The sequence below is a fragment of the Thamnophis elegans genome, chromosome 4 (genome assembly GCF_009769535.1).
Source record: "Thamnophis elegans isolate rThaEle1 chromosome 4, rThaEle1.pri, whole genome shotgun sequence".
Lineage (NCBI taxonomy): Eukaryota > Metazoa > Chordata > Lepidosauria > Squamata > Colubridae > Thamnophis > Thamnophis elegans.
In genome coordinates, this window is record NC_045544.1 from 93457437 (window position 1) to 93479535 (window position 22099).

At 38.1% G+C, this 22099-nt stretch overlaps 1 long non-coding RNA gene across 1 annotated transcript in view; it reads right to left on the minus strand.

The window, feature by feature from the left end:
* Positions 1 to 530: 530 nt before the first annotated feature.
* LOC116506981 overlaps positions 531 to 22099 on the minus strand; it is a 31485-nt gene continuing 9916 nt past the window's right edge. Inside the window, exons 2-3 of the long non-coding RNA XR_004255118.1 lie at positions 20288 to 20349; positions 531 to 676 (exon numbers count right to left, since the gene is read on the minus strand). This is a non-coding gene — a long non-coding RNA (uncharacterized LOC116506981). The remainder of the gene's footprint in view (positions 677 to 20287; positions 20350 to 22099) is intronic.

Genomic DNA, 22099 nt, shown 5'->3' on the forward strand with positions numbered 1-22099 from the left:
CACCGAAGAGTTTAAAGGCAGGTAAGGAAGATGAGTGGGCAGGTGGGCCTTCTGGAGCACCGTACCGGAACGGAACTTGGATATTAAAACAGTAATCCAGAGGCAAATTATTTATTTTGTTACCTACAGTTAATTTGTCAACACTAGGTACTGTTATGACACTCTTTCTCTCAATAGGTGCTTTGAGTTATGCTTATGCTGTTGAAGAGCCTTATATTGGATGCTTTTCAGTTTACTGTCTGGACTATAACAAATATACTTAAAAGAAAAATATAAAAAACTGAGTTTTTTTTTTAAAAATTACTTGCAATGATAGATGTCACTTTATTAAAAAAAGAGAGGGAGAGTAATTGGTAGGAATTAAGTTGTGCCTGAATAATGCGAGTAGGCAAAGAAGAAAAGGGCAAAAGAAGAAAAGGGACATAATACTTTATGTGTATCCACACACACACACACACACAGACATATATCCTCCCACACACAAACCTGGCTATGATACGTAAATATATTCAGGTAAGCAGATCTTGCTTCCTTGCTTCTTTATTTTCACAGTGGTTAAAGTGCAGGAAATGAAGATATCTTGTTTCAACTCTTTTGTTCTTGTGTCATCTCTTTTGTTCACTGGCAAGTGGTGTTGAAGCCTTGTAGACTATAACAGTTGACCATATCTTCTTCCCTATATCAATAAAGAAAAAGACAGAAACTTTGTAAGGAAATCATCTGGAAAGAGGAGATAACATAGTCTGGGTCAAAGAACCACTTTCCTCATACTGATAGATTTTTAGCTGTGTGAAGTAATCAGCAAGATGAAATATGGGCCTATTTTAAGAGTTCCATATTCAAGATTTGTCCTGACATCATGGAAACCTAATGGAGTTTGGGATGTTGAGTTGATAGGTAATTCAGGACTAGGATTCAATGACAGAACCATTAGTTACACTGTACAAGTACTATTGTAATGCAATGTCACCATGCAAGTAGAAGAGGGATGTAGCTTGCTTCATGTTAGCACAATGCTGCTTTAGTCATCTGCCCCCCCTGACCCCCCCTCCCCTCCCTCCCACTTTTGTCAACTCCTTCTCTGTTGGCTCCTCTTTCATAGGAAAAGTTGCAAAGATAATGTTTCAGTTTGTCTAGAGCTGCAAAATGGATGGTTGCCCATTAGTAGGAGCTTTCACACTGTCCTAGGCTTTCTCTCCTTCTTAAACCCTTGTGTTGGTCATTGTCGCACTCATCCCACTTGTTATTTAAGAGTGATCAAAGATGGGTGGAGGGATTACTGGTTATTCCCCTACACAGTTACTGTTGCTTTTTCTTGTGAAAACAGATAACATGAAGTAACAATGAGGATGCATCAATGCTTGGAAAAATTATTTTTCTTGTCCCTTAGTGGCCAACTGTATGGCACTTCTGTCCTTCTCTTTTTCTCATCTGCCCCAGCTCATTTACACAGCAGTTTGGAACTATACTATATAGAAATGTCCCACTGTGGATGTCCCTGGGAAAAGGCTGAAACCTGTGGCTGTAGAGCTGATGAGAAAACACCGTGGTGGATAATTTTAGAATCAGTGTGGCTATAACCAGTGTGACTGTGCTATCTTAAAGGATAACTTAAGAACAAAAGAAAACTCTTTTGGGATGAATCAAAAACTCAGTCCATCTATTCTGCCATTATATGGGTCAAGCCAGTTTGGAGTTTTCTAATAATCCACAAACTGGAATGTTTTTATTTGTTGTTCCTTTCTTGGGTGAACCTAATCTTCATGAACCTGGAACAATTGTGTTAATATTCAGTAATTACATAATATTACATGAGGTATTTTATTCTCGCTCTACCAAAGGTTTGGTATAATGGTAATTCCATTACACTCTTGTCAACTTGGGAGGCCAACTTGGGAGGTCAACTTTGCTTTTCATCTCTTTGATTAGTTCACAAGAAGGCTGTGAGCAATTTGTAATCTACATATGATTCTATCATTGGATACTAATGAACTGCATCCTAAGGCTACCACAGTGAGAAGAATGATATGAATTGCATGAAAGAGTCTGCTATGAATGTTTGTACTTTCAGGCAGCAGATACAGACTTTGTTCCTCTGATAATAGTATTAAAGTTCAATGTTCCATTTTATTTACTTTACTAATCTTACTCTACTATTATTTTGGCACTGTCACAAAACAGTTTACCTACTTACAAAAAAAGCTAACATGTTGGGCATAGTCAATCGCAAAGCCAAAATGATAAATATGAAACAAACAACATTCTTAAGAAAGGTTGCCTAAATTTACAATACTTTTCTAAACTAAATATATTCATGAAAGGCCAATTGCATATTTACCAAATACATCTATGATATGTCAACAGTTAACTCACTTGGGCTGAGTTTACAAATAATGTGGTTTGGGTGGTAATGGTTAGTGTGTTGCATGATTTGATAATAACCCATAGTTACAATTAATAACCCATGGCTTAGGGCTTATTGTGATGACTAAATCCACCCAACAAACCCCGATTAAAGCAAACCTGATTTATCACAATGTGTTAAGTCACTTATTCACAGGAACAGAGGTTGCACCACTGGTTTCTAATCTCACAATATTATTAAGAGAGACAGAGAAGGTTGGTGGACTGGAGTAAGGAATAAACCTCTTTAATTCATATAATCAAGCTCTGATCTGGAAAGGCAAGAGCTACAGAACATTCCTCTAAGTTTTCAAACTTTACTTGTCTGGTTTAATCCTTAATGTCAGCAAATTTTAAGTTCAAATGTAGATCATTTATTTAGTAGACACAAATCGGTCTGCAGCCTGCTTCTTTGAATATATGGACTTCTACCTTCAATTTATCAAAGGAAAATAACTGCAATTGACACTATGCAGTTTCTGAAAGAGACAAATGCTGCACATAAACATTCTGTAGATTTAATGCTGGAAACAAAGGTCACAACTTGTGTCAGTTAATATTTTCCAAATCAGAAAGGGGAAAAAAATCTACATTGCAATTTCATTTGTACCCCCTACTTTACCCTATCCCACCGCAGCCCATTTTATTTCTTATATATAAATATATAAATAACTTATTTAAAATAAAGGCCTCTACTCTCTGACATTTTATTGTTGTTACTACAAAGAAATATTCTCTTGTGAAGACACAATCTGTAAAAAAAATTAATTGCATAATACAGCATTTTAGAGAAGAGAACTTTTAATAGACTGTTAAAAGTCATCATTGGCAAAGATGCTGACAGACTGGGAATCATCTCTCCAGATTTCTACAGCATGGAAATTTACATTTTGTATGCATCATTGGAGAGGAATAAACTATGCAAATTCTATTTAGAGAGTCAAATGTTTGATGCTAGATCCTGAAAATTTAATTCAAGCTGATGTATTAAAACCAACAAATTGGATTCAGACTGTGAACACAGGACACTAATAACAAAAGAGTCGGGCTTTGATCATATTTTTGGAGCCACCATACTTTTTTTTTTAGCCACACTTTGTGGAAAACCCTGAATAGAAGTAAATTATATCACACCAACTATGTATCATGCAATTTCATTTCCATTTTTATTTACTCTACTGTAAGCACTTATAAGCAGATATGAATTGGGACAATTGCATGTAAGACAAGAGTCACAGCAACCACCCTAATCTTTTCCCTCACATCTTTTGTTTTTAAAGACACCATCTTTCTGCAAGTTATGTGTATGTGCATGCTTTAAATCAGGGGTGTCAAATTCAAAATGACACATCATGTGACATATCGCAACTTTCCCCCCTGTTGCTAAAATGGGGGTGGGGTGGCCAGCACGTGACGCATCTGGCCTGGGGGGGCCCGCGTGTTTGATACACCTGGTTTAAATCTATTAGCAAAAATAGTGTTTTTCAACCATGTCCTTTCTTGAAAAGGTAAGTAAGGTCAGGCCTGGCTAATTCTAGCACGGGAAACATCAAGAAATCCTTGGGTCATAGATTACAAAGAAGGCAATGGCAAAACACATCCATATTGTTGCGCAGAAAAATGACATGATTTTGCCATGAAAGTCATGAGTATGTCAAGGAGTATTTTGTTTTTTGCTAATTAGCGGATAGCAATGGAAAGAAGAAAAACTATTTACAAGATTATGTGTCATCTTCTAAGACAGGGGTGTCAAGCTCACAGTGTCACGGCATCATCACGTGACACATTGGGGCTTTCTCCCCCTTCGCTAAACCAGGTTGGGGGGGGTCACCAGCGCGTGATGCATCTGGCCCATGGGTCGGAGGTATGACAGCCCTGTTCTAAGACTATAAAGCAAGCTATAGGGAGAGACCATTACATGAAAGCCCTTCTGGTTGCAAAGAACAAAATAAGTATACATTGGAAAGGTAACACAGCAAAAATAGAACTAGGTTAACAATATTTCCTCTTGATTAACTATCCACAAAACATGAAACTATGATGCCAGCAAGGGCAGACAATTTGGCATCCTTTAGAAATTTTGAATTTCAATTCCTATCAACATGCCCATGCAATGAAACCAGAGCTATTAGTCCTCTCTTTCTCTCTTTCTCAAATCTCAATGTACTGTATTGCTGGGTTGCCTGCAATGAAAGATTCCTTTTTTTAACAGTCCGATCAAGAAGAGCTGGTCAAAGGAGTTGAAATTTAGAAATCTTGAAAATGTCAACGAATTTAGTTAAGGGAGAGGTAACCAAAACTTCTCCTGATGTTTTAAACTTCATTTCCCAGCCCCACATTCTTGGCCATTGGTTGTACTGATTGAAGCAGTTAGAAATTCCAAAAGTGCAAGACATTTGGAGGAGTGAGATCCTCCCAGTTTGGCCCAGTTTGGCCAAACTGGTAGGGATGATTGTCCCTTGTCCTGCGAACTGGTAGTAAAAAAAAAGCTTCCAGGGATTGTGTGGCTCAGCTGTGAACCGCGTGATCATTGGGAGCTCCCCCCGCCCGCTTTTTTTCAGGTGCCTGTTCTCCTGAATCGGCAGGAAAAAAAATGCTTTAAAAAGTGAAAAAAAGCTTCCGACAATTGCGTGGCTCACAGCTGAGCTGTGCGATCATCAGAAGCTTCCCCCCCACCCCACTTTTTAAATCAACTTTTCCTGTCTATTTGCTCAAATTAGCAAGAAAAAATGCTTTAAAAAGTGAAAAAAAGTTGCCCAGAGCCACACAGTCACATGACCTACTACCAAGCCACGTCCACAGAACCGGTGGGCAAAAAAAATTAGATGTCACCACTGCTTTGGAGAGCACCGATGCCTGGAATATGCAATTAACTGCAGTCTTGTGAAAGTAAGATTTATTGCAGCAATACACAACAAATGCAGTGTGATTTGTAATATGTTGTGGAAGTTTTAATATGCTTTCAAATATTGTACAGTTTTGGGAGTATCTTGGTTGGGTTTAGTTCTTCAATCAAATTTCCTTTTGGAAATTATTTGGAAAGTGTTTCCAAATAAAGTTTCATAATATTGGGAAAATCCCCTTCAAAATAAAGGAGTGAAACCCATGTGTTCCTGGGTACAAAAAGAACTATTATGATTCTTATCTTCACAAGTGCATTAAAAAAATAGCACTTGTCCTCAACTTTCTCAAAACGTTATTTAATAAAGAACTTGAAACCATTATCAATATTTACAATAGAAATGCTCAAGAGCTGAGTTACCGGTATGTGTTTTGAAATTCACAGAAGGTTTCAGCCATTGAAGCAACAGTGATAGGAAGTATAGTTGACATTTTCCAAATATAAAAACCAGATGATGGAAAGTTTAATTTCTGCGAATTGCAGCAGTAGCTCAGTCTATGTAAACCACGTGGGAATATTGTCTGGCCAACAGGATGTGCAAAGTGAAGAATCTCCTCAGTATTTGCAGAAAAAGAGGTTCAAACCCTTTAGCCAATTTCTCTATTTTGAGTTACAGGTGAAACTGCTTCCATATTAGCTTTTCACATTCTTTGTTCATCAATTTTTATCAAACAAAATTTTAACAGTTTGTATTATTCTTTTCATCTTTTTCAGGCACAATGAATTCAAAATTCTTGCTGGAACAGTTGACATTGAAAATGATCAGATCTCGTGTAGTTAAAGATTTAATTTGCCAAATCAGCCAGTATTCTTAGATACGTATCTCTGTTATTAAAATCTTTTAAAATAACATTAAAATATTTTAATGAGATGTCAGTTTTCCAAGCAAAGCACTAGATTTTAGTCATCTATCATTTTTATTTCCTAAAAATGTATCTAGGGATCCAGAAGTATTTTGATAAAAAAATGATTCTTGCATTTAATCTTTGCAATTAATACTTCTACATTTTAAATGAAAAAAAATTAAACAATATGGGCAAGAGTCTTAAGGCAGAGAGGTGTCTACATTAATGTTGTTTACATAGCTCTTCTCTCTTTCTGGGTGCTGCTTTACTGCTTCCAGAAATCTGTTTAAAAACTTTTCTTTTTCTTTCCATTAATCCTGTTTTATTTCTGAACCAAATAAAAGTGGCCAAGGTTAACTTGCTGAAATCAGCCTGCCTATTCAGACACTCTGCTGCTATCTTTATGCCGGACTTGGACCAGACAGCTCTTCAAATAGAAGTTGACCCCTATAAAGTAAGACTCATGGTCATACTAATCAGCATAGAAATCACTGAGTAAGAGGGATAAACACACAGACTGGTACAAAATATCTTCCAATGAAAAACTTGAAATTAAAAGAAGGGGGCTGGAGGGGGAAAGTATATGTAGAAGTTAATCTGTATTCACTTGTAAAATATACGCTTGCCACATTTTGTAAGTGATTGCTTTTTCACTGTTGCATTGCATAAAAAAATTCATTGCTTTCCTAACATATCTCACATCTTTAATGGTTTCCTAAAATTCATCCTTGAAAATGACCTGCTGGTTAAAAACATAATAATAAATCTTGGTGGAAAAACAAGACTTTGAATGTTCGGGGCCATTGTTTCTCTTGTTTTCTTGTTATCTGTGAGTGTAAGGCAAGTGGGAGGAAGTAAAAATGAGGGTTGATAAGGTTACCAAACGAATCCATCTTTGCATGGGAGGATAAAGATATGCTTATATATATAATGTCAAACTTCACAATGAATGGTGGGGATGGAGGTGAAAGGAGATGCTTAGTGAACCTATATTTGATTGAATGGGTAAATCCCAGTTTTGGTTTTCATGAAACATTTTGTGATGAGGATGGTGATAAGAATGTGTTTAAGTAACAGAATGTGTTCATTTAACTTTTCCTACCAAGCTTTGCTCCAACCTTCTTTGGCCCTACTTCTCATTCTGTCTTTGAATTTATGCTTCTTCCATTCTTCCTTATCTTGACTCCTGATTTATCTGTTATTTCTCTCTCTCTTTCCCCAATCATTTTCTTCGATGCATTCATTTCATATTTTCCTTTTTTCCTGACCCCTGAGGTAAAGCTGACCCAGTATCAGAGGTGGTATTCAGCCAGTTCTGACAGGTTCTGGAGAACCGGTAGTGAAAATTTTGAGAGTGGGGAGTTGCCATGCCCACAAAGCCACACCCACAGAACCCACAGTAGTAAAAATGTTTGAATCCCACCACTGCCCAGTATGCACTCAATTTAGGTTCCTCTTCCATCTTCTGCACCTTTGCCCATTGTCTCTGTTTATGTCTCAGAATCTTATTTCCTTTGTCTCTTCAATTATTTCATTACTTGTAATTCACAGAATGTACAATATGAGTAGGTGAGTTAATGATCACATGATGGAGTTCAATCTATATATATATTTTAAAATATGAACTGAACTAAATTCTAGACCTTTCCCATTTTTCCTCGGTTTGCATTAACTAGTAGTTGTTTGCTTAAAACTGTAGCTAATGGCTGTGCTAAATAGTTGATCTAATCATTTGACGGCTTTCAGTCTCCATCTAAGGAAAGATAAAAGGGTGAAGAAAGTAAGAATACATCAAATATTCATTTGATAGTAGGAATGTGTCCCTATTCCTGAACTTATGAAGGCTTGGTTGCTTACATGCATTCTCTGACATTCACACAGATGAGTACATGCAATCTGAAAATCTGTAGAATATCATTTGGAGATATCATGGGAAAAACAAAGTAAAGCTGTCACTTTATGTGGCTAATAACTTGGGTTCATGTGACACATTAAATCCCATAACCTGGGATAACAAAATGCAACAGCTGTATTTACATAATATAGAAACAAATAAACCACTTTATGGCTTAAGGGAAATTCACTACACAAGTTCCTCCACTACACTAACACAATCAGTGTTCCCACAAGACGCTGAACCACAAATAACCTGACCCCATTTTAATCTCCTCTAGCCTGTGCATGTTTGTGAGAATACTGGAGGAAGAAAGTCAACTATGTTCAAAACAGTACAGTGGAAAAATAATGAGAAGGAGTTAGTACAATGGGTACCAAGCTGTGTTTTGAATGGGTCTCTTGGTAATATTTGCAGGGTGAAGATCTCTATAAATCAATTACTAGCTGTTGGCCCAAGGGGTTAATTAGATTCACTTCATCCTGCACAATGAAGGGAGTGGTGTTACAAGAACTAGAAGAGTTCACTAGAGGTCTGGGAAGAGAACCAAAGTCATTTTTCCTTAGAAATCATGTCATTCTGAGACATATCTGATTCCTGATTTATAAGGGGCTTGTGTTTAATATGGAGGTGGACCTTGAAACTGCTTGTAAGACATACTTGGTGATGGGAGAAAATGCATGCCAGGCAGTTTTACAATACAAGTCAGTACTAAAATATATTAACTCTGTGGTTATTTATCTACTTATAGGAAATATTAGAAATTATGGCTGGGAGAATTACATGTATATATTTCCACCCTAATGTAAAGTCTTGAAGTGACTTCTAATCATATGAATTGGGGTAATAAAAAAGGGGATTATCAAGCTGAGAGATGCATCAAGTGCTGCATTCTAAATGGCAAGTGAAGCTTAGAAAAAACTCCAAAATTTTAATTTCATGTTAGTTTGTTACATTAATCATAAAACATACATTTTCACCAAAATATGGAAAACATGAGGAATCTCAGAAACTTTCATATATGATGATGATTTTTATTAATGATTTTATTTGTTATAGTTGCCAGCTCTAGTAGACTCTGGGCAGTATGCAAAATCCAAGGGGGTTAGAAACAGTTAAAAACTTACAATAACACAGGCAACCTGGGCGAAAACAACTGGAACAATAATAGATAACCACTCAGGGCTCCACAAATAAAAACCAAGACCAACAACCACTTTACTCCCACCCCAAACACTGCCTGAGACTGAACACTGTGGCAAATCATTGCTTGCAACTCCTGCAGCTGGTCCAGAAAGATACTATGGTCAATAATATTGAAAAGTGCTGAGAGATTGAGGACCAGGATGGATGCATCCTGGCTTTGATGATAATGTCCTCCAATACCAGATCATGGTGCAACTGCTCCAGGATAAAAGCATATCTACTCCTTCCCATCACTGTATGAATAGAACCTTCTACCTCCATATCCCCCCTCCAGTTCAGCTTCCTCTGCCCAAGGCCTACACATCCATTTCTCCCAACTTCCCCACCCAAACAAATCTTCAGGAAAACAAAAGAGGATATTGCTTCATGGGTAAGATGTTCCTCAGTGAGTAGACCCTTCAGAGAAAGATTGCCTTTGGATGTCTCTTTAATGGGTCATAGGAATGGGACAACAAGCATGCTCTCTCTTCTTGCATGTATCAATCAGACATATTCCATCTTGAGGAGACAATCCCTAAGGTACCCAAAGCCAAACCATGTATGACTTCATATATTCAAACCAGCAGTTTTAACTAAAAACCCATTGATAACCAAAGCAGTGACCAGAGAATTGAATGTTATATCGCAATAGCTATTCCCATTGCTAGCTGCTCTATATTTTACCAATTACAATTTGGGGATCATCTTCACAGAGTCTTCATGTAATTGAAGTGTGTGCCTGTAGAAACATAAATCACCACTGTAAGGACTTCATGGTCGAATATGGTTATAACTGGTGCACCAGCCTAAGCTCTATAAAGGCTCCCCAACCATGGTATCCACCTACTATTCCAGCAGGATTTGTGAGGCGGTTACTAAAGAAATATGTTTCTGATTGAAGAGTGATTCCTGCTTTGCTGTAATGCCTTCAAAATCTATGAATTCAGTCATGAGAACTTACAACACCTCCTGCAGATCAGGTCAACCTACCAAGGGCCCTGTATTATGTGTCCCCACTCAAAAATATTAAAAGGAGGATGCTGTATCTTTTCTGTTTTTGCTACCTACTTTCTTCTACTTAAAGGATGCTGCCAGAGATTACAAAGATAATAAATATCTTCAAGATGACATCTATAAATAAATGAAGACCACCCACATCAGTGAACCTTTCACCAATCTTATCAAAATTCCTGTAGCATATCCTTGTTTGAAACTCAAGTGCTTCATAGGAGAATAAATTAACAGATGCACTTTCCTCAGTCATCAGGACTTAACCTCAAAGCCAGAGTAGTATGTGGGGATGCTGTGATGGATTTCATCCAAGGAGACCTGGGCTACAAACAATACCTTCTCAAACCACAAAAGCTTACTGACTGAATGTCAGCCAAACCTTGGCTTGGTTTACCTCACAATGTTCTTTTGAAGATAAAAAGGGATAACTCTGTATACGCTGCTCTGTGTTATTAAGAGGAAGAATTGGCAACAGAATAAAGGAACCACCTTTTCTATTTCTTTCAAGTGTTTAGAACACATGTGTAAGCGTGTAAAAGGAAGAAAGGAAGAAAGGAAGACAAGCAATGACAATAATGTATCAAAGATAATCTTCAATTTGTTTCTTCTTTTAGATTTTTTTTAAAAAAAAAGATTATGGAGGTCCATAATTTTAAATTCTCTCACAAATCTATTTCTTGCCATATTTCAGGAATCTTGTTTTCATAGAAGATATTTGCCAGTTTACAATCAAGTCCCCCCCCCCCCAGTTTATAATATCTAAAGTACCCACTTTAAAAAAAACTTTTTACATTCTTTAGAACTGGAAATTTATCCCAAAAAAACTTTTATTTTGAATTTGCTTCTCATTCTCTGAAGCTGACCAAATTTTCTTAGTAGACTTTTGAAAGTAGACTTATCAAAATAAGCTTAATGTCTAAACAAATTATTTCCCCTCTCTGTGTGGCTCATTCTTTTTCTGCATTTTCATTAACTTTTTGGACAGCAAAAACTGCAGACAAGACTTATAGTTCCATAAATCATATTTTTCCTAAGACTTACTTATGGTTAGTTGCATTATAATTCTCTCCAAATTGCATTGCCTTTTTGCTAAGTATTTGCTTAGTTAAAACATTTGCCAGTAAAGTACAAAAACCAGAATTTCATAAAACCTGAAATCTTTCTTGATGGATTCTCAAAAGTGACACTACTTGTATTGGATGGCTTTCAAGGAAAATGTAATAACTGACAGGCAGCTGAAAGAATATAGGACTTGGGAAGAAATAATGGAAAAAAGAAACATGTAAAGTTATTTAACAAAGATGGATGGGATTTTGAAGAGGTTCTTTGCTTCACTGATGCTTCAAGTGCTAAAAGCATTTTCTTAAAGCAAAATTGCAAAGAAAATTACAAAGTGAAGCAGATACCCTACATCAAAGCAGTGGATCAGCCATTTCCTTTAAGGCAAGGGCACAATAGAGAAGGTTTGACCTCATTTTGATGATGATTCAAGCAAATTGCATCTCTTTTCATAAAAAGAAGGACTAGAGATAACATGATAGCTGTGTTCCAATATTTAATGAGGTACAACAAAGGAGGGGGTCAGTTTATTTTCCAAAACACCAGAAGGCAGGACAAGAAGCAATGGATGGAAACTAATCAATGAGAGAACCAAGGTAGAATTAAGGAGAAATTTCCTGACAGTTAAAACAATTAATCAGGGAAGCAACTTAACTCTAGAAGTTATGGGTGCTCCAACATTGGAGGCTTTTAAGAAGAGATTGGACAACCATTTGTCGGAAATGATATAGGGCAGCAATGGCGAAACTTTTTTAGCTTGTGTACCATAAGGGGGGGAGTGCAGGGTGGTCATGTGTGGGAGTGCCACGCCCATAATGCAACACATGACCCTCCCAGTGCACATGTGCGCATGAGAGGCACTCCTCCCATATTTTGCGTGCTTTTTTTGCCCTCCCCAGGCCCCAGAGGCTTTATAGGAGCCCGGGGAGGGCAAAAACAGCCTCCCCCACCCCCGTAGGCCCCCCAGAGGCTTCAGGGACCTTCAGGACTAAAAAGGACCCTACGAGCAAACCAGAAGTCACGGTTTGCTCGTAGGGTCCTTTTTAGTCCTCCGGAAGCTTCAGGGAAGACTCCTGAAGGTCCCTGAAGCCTCTGGAGGGCTCAAACCGACCCTATGAGCAAACCGGAAGTCCATTCCCGAACTCCTGGTTTGCCCATAGGGCCAGTTTTTTGTGCTCCGGAGGCTTCAGGGAAGCTCCTAAAGCCTCTGGAGGGCCTCAGGGGAGGCTCTTTTCGCCCTCCCCAGCTCCTATAAACTGTCTGGAGCCTGGGGAGGGTGAAAAATTGGTTTTAAAAAAGCTGAAGTCAGCTGGCCAGCACACTCATGCACACTCGCCAGCTGATGGGGCAATGTCTCACGTGCCCTGACAAATAGCTCCGTGTGCCACCTGTGGCACACGTGCCATAGGTTCGCCATCCCGGGTATAGGGTTTCCAACTTGATATAGGGTTTGGACTAGAAGACCTCCAAGGTCCCTTCCAACTCTGTTATTCTGTTATTTATTATTCTTTGGCCACATAAAATAAAGCACTGAGGTGAGGTAGCATGCACACACACATACAAGTGGCTATGGAGTGGCTATTGATGCTCCCTCCCAAAGATTGGCTAACTACTCCATCTCTCAGGCTGGGGGGTGAAATTATACGCCCCTCAGAGAGGGTTCGCAATTTGGGAGTCCTCCTTGATCCACAGCTGACTTTAGAACACCATTTGTCGGCTGTGACCCGGGGGGCCTTTGCCCAGGTTCGCCTGGTGCACCAATTGTGACCCTACCTGGACCAGGAGGCCCTGCAGATAGTCACTCATGCCCTCGTGACCTCAAGACTGGATTACTGTAATGCACTCTACATGGGGCTGCCCTTGAAGAGTGTTCGAAGACTTCAGTTAGTCCAGAACGCAGCCGCGCGAGCGATTGTGGGTGCACCTAGGTACAGCCACGTTACACCTATCCTCCGCGAGCTGCACTGGCTACCCATTGGGCTCCGGACATGCTTCAAGGTGCTAGTCGTTACTTATAAAGCCCTTCATGGCATCGGACCTGGGTACCTGAGACCGCCTCCTGCCAATTACCTCCCAAAGACCGATTCGATCGCACAGACTTGACCTCCTCCGGATACCATCTGCCAGCCAATGCTTCTCTGTTGCAGCTCCGGCCCTCTGGAATGAGCTCCCCGTGGAAATCCAGACCCTTACTACCCTCCCGGCCTTCCTTAAAGATACCAAGTCCTGGCTGTTCTGGCAGGCTGGTGGCTGTTGAAGTATCCAGCTCCACTTCATTTGTGAATGTTGTCGTATTTTAAATTGTTGTATTGTCTTGTATTGTCTTATTTATCCGCTTTCCCTGTTTTATTGTAAGCCGCCCAGAGTCCTTCGGAAGTGGGCGGCATACAAAATCAATAAATGAAATGAAATGAATGAAACAAAAGAAAGTGTCCATGAAGTAACCAAGAATCAAGCATAACTAGAAGATATGGCATTACATGCCCCTGAAGCTGAGATACTGAGAAATATTTCCATTAGTTCATGGAATATTTTTTTTTAAATAAGCAGAATATATATTTGTATATATGCAGCAGCAGTACAGAAATGGCTTCCTTTCCCATCTTTTGGGATGTGGCTTTGATCTCCAATTCTAGCCTATAACCAGATTTCCAGGTGCTACCTACCTAAATACTAACTGAGTCAGACTCTGTTTAGCTTTCAATAAAGGCCACTAGGTGTTCAAGAGTATAATTGCACCAGTTTTTTATATAATTGGACCATTTCTGCCAGGGGCTGTTGCCAGGGTTTGGGGGCAGAATTCAAGAAGCACTGATAGTTGAATTTTTCATAACACCCTAGACTGATGCTGCAATTAAAGCATTTTTGGAAAACAGAAGGGTTAGAACCAGATGTTTGGCAGAGTTCTAGACTAGATAAAAGCATTAAGGTGGGGACAGGGCAGGTATCAGCAGAAGATCTTGCCTGGGTGCTAAAGCCCCAGGGGCTACTAATTACAACATAATACTGATCAATAAGATTGTGTCCTTTGCTTACCTAATTCTTCTATAACATCTTGTTCTTGGTGACTTGGTGTAATTCTTCCAAGGATCTTGGATCTTGTCCATCTGTTCTCTTCCCCTTCCCTCAACTTTGTCAAGCATAATTGTTTTTCTAATGCATAATCACTTGTCTAATATATGCGATTTTTTTTTTGCTGACTAATCAATATTTCAAGGAAAAGTCAGTCTTTACTCATCAAGGATCAGTTTATCAATTCTTACAGTCCATGGTACTTTTTGTAACCAAATCCAAAAATCATCAGTTCAAAAGCATCTTTTTTTGACTAATTTTCTTATTATTGATCATTAGAGTATATATATATTTCTCTATCACACTCTGCTCTGCTGATTTCTAAAATCAGTGAAGCTTCATTTGTCTTCCTGAAGGAATTGATATAGCACCACAAACATGATCCTGTTCTTCAGGAGAACACTTTTTAAATTTGTGAATGTTTTAATCCTCTGACTTTTAAAATGCAGGCAGTAATAAGGACTGGTTAAATGAAGATTTTTTTTCTTTTAAGTATCCTTGAATAACTCACTCTTCAGTTTTTAAAAAATAAAGACTGAAATGAGATAGGTAAGGAAAGCCTGCAACTGCTCAACTTTAATGGAAATACCTATATCTTTCTTATATGGCTTTCCCTTTCCCCATTTTTGAAAAAAACAATACTGCATATATTAATTTAATTCATTATGGAAATGAGGAAGGAAGGAAGGTAGGTAGATAGGTTGGTTTAGAAATGAATGAAATGTGTGTAGATGTAAACTTTGGTATTTCTCTGGTTTCCCTTCTCACCCTTCAAATCTAAACCTTTCCCCTGCCAAAACTCCTGATGTGCTGCTCTGTTAATTCCAGCCAGTAGCTTTGTTTATAAGCTCTTGTTGATTTTTCTTCCAGACTAATGTAATTAAGTACACTCAAGACAGCTGGTTTAAATGCCCTTCAGATTTTGCATTTGTAGGTGTCTGTACCACATTTTATACTCCATGGGACACAGAGTTGCTGGAGTAAGGTATTCAAAGGGACATTTGTTGTTGTTGTTGGTCTTCTGAAAATTAAGCTCTTGAACATTCCAAACAAGTCATTTTCCAAACTGAAACGTTGGGCAGTCTGATGCAATGAAGATTATTGAAGAATATTTTCAAATGGAACCTTTAAGAAGATTAATATGCTCTAAATGAGACTCCCCTTGAAAAGTATCTGGAAGCTTCAACTGGTGCAGCCACACAAGCTATATTGATATCCAAAGAAGAACACATGTAATTCCTCAATGCAGATCTGTGAACTGCATTGGGTACCAATTTGCTTCTGGGTCCAATTTAAGGTACTGATTATGACCTACTAGCTGGATACTCGTGCTTCGCTACAAAACCATGTGATCAGGCCATCCCGCAGCCAGATGAATAACGTGCTGGCCACGCCCATATAAGGCAACTGGCAGTTGGAACAGAGTTCCTTTTAGGTGTGGAGGGGGAGTAGAATGACTAACTCTTTAGCATCAATGTGTGTTAATATAATACTGTATAAAGAATACTGATGATCTGATGGTCATTTGAAAAAATCCTTTATATATAAATCCTTTATATATAAAGTCCTACAAGGCCTAGGGCCAGATTACCCATGGAACTAGCTTTGTCTCATTACACCAGCCCATCCCACCCAGTCAGGGAGGGTAGATAACTTGCAGACCCCTCCAGTTAAAGAATTTCAACTGGCAGGCCTAGTAAGAAAGCCTTCTCTGCTCTTGCCCCCTCCCTATTGAATATTCTTCCCCCCAGTGGTAAGGCAGGCTTTCAAAAAATGGATTAAAACATGGCTCTGTGGCCTTGCATGGGAAGCTCAAAGGAGCATGCAATTATGAGAGTCTTTTCTTAACCAACTTTTAACAGGCTTAATTTATTATTGCCTCCTTAATTTTTTAATTTTTAATTTTAACTTTACTAGTGTGTTAATAGGTTCCCACTGGATGTTATCAAAGAGAATCAAAATTGTCACTAATTGGGAATGACTTGATTCCTTTAATGAACAGATAGTTGCATGTGATGGCTTAGAGTGTCATCTTGCAATTCTATGATTTTTTTTTTTTAAAAAAAGGAAAGGAAGAAAAATGATTTTTTGAATGCATAAGAAACAATATGTTTGTAGTTTATTCTGGCTGGAATATTGATGAATACCAAGTGTTCTATTTATGTAGATAAAAATAGCCTTGCTTAGGCAATCATTTGAATGCTTAATAGCCAACCATTTAGTACATCTAATCTGAGACACCAGGGCTGTAATCTGGAGGATTTAGTTTTCATTACATACATCCATATTTCTCAATCTCAGCCACTTTAAGATGTGTGGACATTAATTCCCAGAATTCTGAGAAAGAGAGAAAGAAAGAGGGGGGGGAGAGAGAGAGAGAGAAGGGGGGAGGGAAAGACAGACTCTGACTGACTTATGGTGGGGGATGCATGCTATTCCTTACATTATTCAACCCTATGAGGCTAGGCTAAATAAAGAGTGATTGGACCAGGATCACCCAATTGGCTCTTATTCAAAGAGAGAACTAAAATGCATGGTCTCCTGAATGCTATAACAACTATACTAAAGTGGTCCTTAGACATATAGGAGAGTCAATATGGTACACTGATTAAGGTGCTGGACTAGGAGTGAGGTAGCTCAGTTTCTACTGCTCCCTGAGAAGAGAATCTATCCAGCTAATTCAAACTTATATTGGGAAGTTAAGTAAATAAAGAGATAAACAAATAAATAAAGTGTAAAGGTAGATTCTAGTCTATAATCTTCAACAAAGAGGCCTTCATTATTCACTGAACTGATTCAGGTGTTTGTACATCACAGACATTCTATGGATAAAAATTTCTATAGACTCAATTGGAGGAAGCATGCCATGTTTGTAGGAGTTAAAAGCTATCTCAAAGCTATCTCTATTTCTATTAGAAAATATTTCTAAGTAATTTCCCCACATAATGGAAAAAATGTATCTATCTATTAAAGGAATAAGCCTTCTTCTGAAGATTAAGGTGCTGGATTCAAGAGTGGGGTGTTTTCAATACCATAAATAAGGCTGTTTTCTTCTATCTTTACCAGAGTTTTGCTGGTAAGGTAAGAGGGAAGAATGTAAGATGATGCCTGGCTTAGTTTCAAATAGGCATTTGAGATAAGATCTCCCAAATAGGACTGAAAATGTCCATAAAAAATGTTGTTTAGCAGTTTTATCAGAAGATATGCAACCAGTATAATATGGGGTTACACATTTAGCTTTTGAATGATGTGCTATTCCATTCTATGCTAGTGCCACACGCCAAAAAAAGTAGTTAAATCTAAGGAAAATGATGGGTTTAGCCAGTCCAACTCTGATTTACTTTAAAATACATTTGATTGAAATTTTTATTTAATTAATAAAATAGAGTTTATAAGATTCCTCTCCTTGTATTTAGTAATGCATCCATTCCAGGACATTATGAATTCAATTGCATGAGAACTTTAAGAAGGCTCTGGAGAGGCAGATCCAATGTTCTGGTTTAGCCATGTGTGACTCTGAAGCATCAGGCTGTGTGTCTCTTTACTTTATGCTTATGCAACTTTTGATTCAGCCAGACAAATGAAGCCAAATTATTAGGGCTGGTGGCTTCATAAACTACCAGATATTATAGTTAGCCCAGGACTTTAAAAAAAGGGAATTGCAAACCATCTGTCAAGCCACAATCCAGCTAGAGGGCTGTGTTCAGTTTCGTGAGTCACAAGTTCAGTGGGTTTCTTTTAGACCTATCTCATTTCATCTCTTATTCCATATTAATTGTGGCTACATCAGATTCCTTAGCCTAGAGGAAAAATAACCTCAAAAATCAGTGAGGTCACCCAACTCAGACTGTCCAGCAGACAGGGGTGGAAATTTGCCGTGGAATATTAATTGGGAAATTAGGCAGTTTATAATTTCTTACTGAGGATATTGTCCCTGTGTTGTTGTTTTTTATTTGAGGGAATAAAGTAGTGGATATACTACATTTAGATAAACTGCCCTTTCTTGGCATACAGAGTATCTGGATGGGAGTATAGTTACTACATGTAGGGCAGGTAATAGTATACATTGACTAGATCCTGAGAGGCAAAGGAATAGGATATGGCATAAGCAGATCTCTCCCAGTTGGCAGTCTTCAGTGAAATTAAAATCTCAACACCTGGCTGAGCTCTATAGAGCTCTATAAGAGAAGTCCTATTTTTAAATAGGTCTAGAGCAGGTGTGTCAAACTTGCGGCCCAAGGGCCAGATGCATCATGAACTGGCCATGCCCACCCCCATTTTAGCAAGGGGGGGAGAAAAGCCAGGATACATCACTTGATGACATGACGATGCAAGTTTGAGTGTTCAATATAGACCTCTGTGGAAGTCCTACCAAATACTTCAGAAATGGCTAGTCAGGTGTTTGTTGGGCAGTGGAAGCAGGTGTGCCCAGGCCAAAATTATCATGAAAGACAAAACCCCAGTGACATACCAACTTCATGCACATGGCAATTTAAAATAGCCACCAGGAACTGGTCAAATCCCAGTTCCTAATCAACCCCAGTTCATCAATAACTCATCCTAGATAATATTCATGGCAAAAACCTTGCAGGGAGGAGAGGAAAAACATTAGTTTGAAACTGAAATAGGTAAAGGCAATGTTAACCTGCTTCAAAAATGAATTGATGTTGTTATCATTATCATTTATTAAATTTGCAACTTCCAATGACTCTGGACATCTCACAGCAATCAAATAAATAACAATAAAATTAATAAAACTGAAAAAAGATAAAAGATGATGAACATGATGAGATGAGGGAGGGTCTCACTCTCCCTCACCAAAGGCCTAGGTGGAGACCAGGTCTCCATGGCTGTTTTAAACAACAGCAGAAATGGGGGCGGGGCAGGAGGGACATCCAGATCTCCTTAGTAACTTTGTTTCAGAGGGAAAGCATTGCTATATGGAAGTTGCGCTTACAGGATCCTGAGAGATGATATTGCTTAATTGAAGGAATCCAGAGAGCACACCCACCCTGCAGGATTAAATCTTCTGGGTAGTATTCTGGACCAGTTAACCACCACCCCCAGGTGATCTTCAAGGGCAATGCCATGAAATCCCATTGCAGTAGTTAAGCCGTGATCAGGGCATGAGAGATTGTGCAATCCTTTTGAGATAGCCAGGTCAAGAACAGACACTGCAAGGATTATAGGAATGCTACTTTATAGTTGTAGGAGCTATCAACAGAATCCTGAAAGCCTGCCCACAACTTTCACTACCCCTTTCGAAGGACCACAAGGTCAAGTTAGAGGTTTTCTATTTCTTTCTCACCCTTTTTATTTTCTTGGGGCTGATTAATCTTTTACCACTTACATCTCCTTCTCAAGGCCAGAACTACATTTTTCTATAGTTAAAGTTAAAATTAAGGCTACTGTTGATTTTAGTAGCTGGTGGAAAAGATATGACAGAGAAACCAAACAAATACAAAGAATGAAGCCACAAATACAGTATCAAAACTCAGTACCGTTATCAGTAGTTTAATAACAAGGTACAAATGGTTTTCCTTAAGCTGAATTAAAAAATATCAATACAAAAATATGTGCACGATCTTAATTATGAATTTGATTGATGCTGTTTTGTAATTATAGTTGCTATTTATTTAATATTGTTAAGTCAATGAAAATCTTAGAATTATGTGATATATATATATAATTGGTGGCACAGTGGTTAGAATGCTCATTCCAGGAGTTTGATTCTGAATGGCTCAAGATTGATTAGCCTTCCACCCTCCCAAGATTTGTAAAATGAGGACCCAGATTGTTGAGGGCAAGATGCTGACTCTGTAACTGCTTAGAGAGGCCTGTAAAGTATGGTGAAGTGATATGTAAGTCTAAGTGCCATTGCTATTGCTATTTACAATATGGAAGAAGAAGACTTACCTCATCCAGGGTGGACTCTGAGATTTGTATCAACAAAGGTAACATTGTTCATTTGTGTGTTCCTGCATTAAGAGCATGGAAAATACACAGCTCAGCTAGGACATGTGCATGTGATTTTTTTAAAATGAAAATCTAAGTATTTTCATTATACATTTCATTATTCTTATGATTAAGGTTGAGAGAGTTCATCAGGCAGATGGAAAGCTTTGATGTCTAAATTGAAGTTGTGATAACATCTGAGTTTAACTTGTATCTTCTACAAAAGAAAATAGAAGCCCTGAAAGACGAGAAAAGGTTCTTGATCTTGAGGTCCTTCTTGGGTCAAGTCTAATCAGTGTTTATGTGTAAGAGACAGTCTGTGTTTTTTGTCCCGGGAAAAAAAACTGGCCAAAGCAGATATTGACTACTCAGTAGTAACGTCTTTTAAAACAGGGGATCTGTGGGTAGAGTTCATAAAATTATTAAATTGTGAAGTTGGAAGGGGCCACAAAGATCATCTCAGTAACCCTCTGCAATTTACAAGGTAATTCGTTTAGCTTCTCATTTTGAAAGGTAGTCAGGTAAAATTTATAATATTTAAAACAGCGATTCAGCTTTTTATAATATATATACTTTATCGAAAGATTTTTTTATTATTTTTTCCCTTCTACAACACCTTATAGCCATTACATCAACATTGTTATGTCATCATACCTGTACATGTATATAATATTTTGCTTCTATATTTACACACTTTATACACAGTTCTATATATATTTATATATATTGTTTTTTGGCTTAATTAATTTTGTTCCTGTTTTGCAGCCATTTGTACCAATTGTTCCAAATTTCATAATATTCCGACTCTTCTTTATCTTTTAATTTCAGTTTTAATTTGTCCATCTCTGCACAATCCAAAGTTTTTTTTATCACCAATTCGTCCGAGGGGGTATTATTTTGTTTCTAGCATTGGGCAAATGCTATTCTAGCTGTAGTTAGCAGATGTGTTAATATGTAGTTAATTTTCTTTGTATATTTCCTTTTGATTATTCCCAGTAGAAAGATTTCAGGTGTGTATTTTATCTGTTCTCCTGTAATTTCTTGCACCCATTTCCAAATTTTTATCCAATATTTTTGTGTTTCCGGGCAGGTCCACCATATGTGATAATAGGTCCCTTGTACTTTTTTACACTTCCAGCAGGTCTGCTTCATGTTTGGGTACATTTTAGCCAATCTTGTGGGTGATAAATGCCAACGATGAAACATTTTGTATATATTTTCCTTAAGTGCTGCTGATCGTGTTAGTTTATAATTTGTGTTCCAAATTCTATATATACTTTAAATCTGGAGCTGAATTTGAATATATGAACTAAAATAGGAAGATTTTCTTGAACATAATTAATGTTTCATTCATTCTGGAGGAATTTGCAGATATCCGTTAACCATAACAAATAAAAGCAAATCTTTGGGGAAGTAGGAACAATGAAGTTTAACAGATAGACTACAGTTTGGCAAAGGGGTCAGCAGTATAGAATTTTCCTGACTCGGGGAAAGGTATTACCATTTTTTTCTAAATGTCTATCAATAGCAATAGCACTTAGATTTATATACCGCTTTACAGTGCTTTACAGCCCTCTCTAAGCGGTTTACAGAGAGTCAGCATATTGCCCCCAACAATCTTAGTCCTCATTTTACCCACCTTGGAAGGATGGAAGGCTGAGTCAACCTTGAGCCTGGTGGGATTTGAACTGCTAAATTGCAGTCAGCCGGCAGTCAGCAGAAGTAGCCTGCAGTATTGCACTCTAACCACTGCACCACCGAGGCTCTATCAAG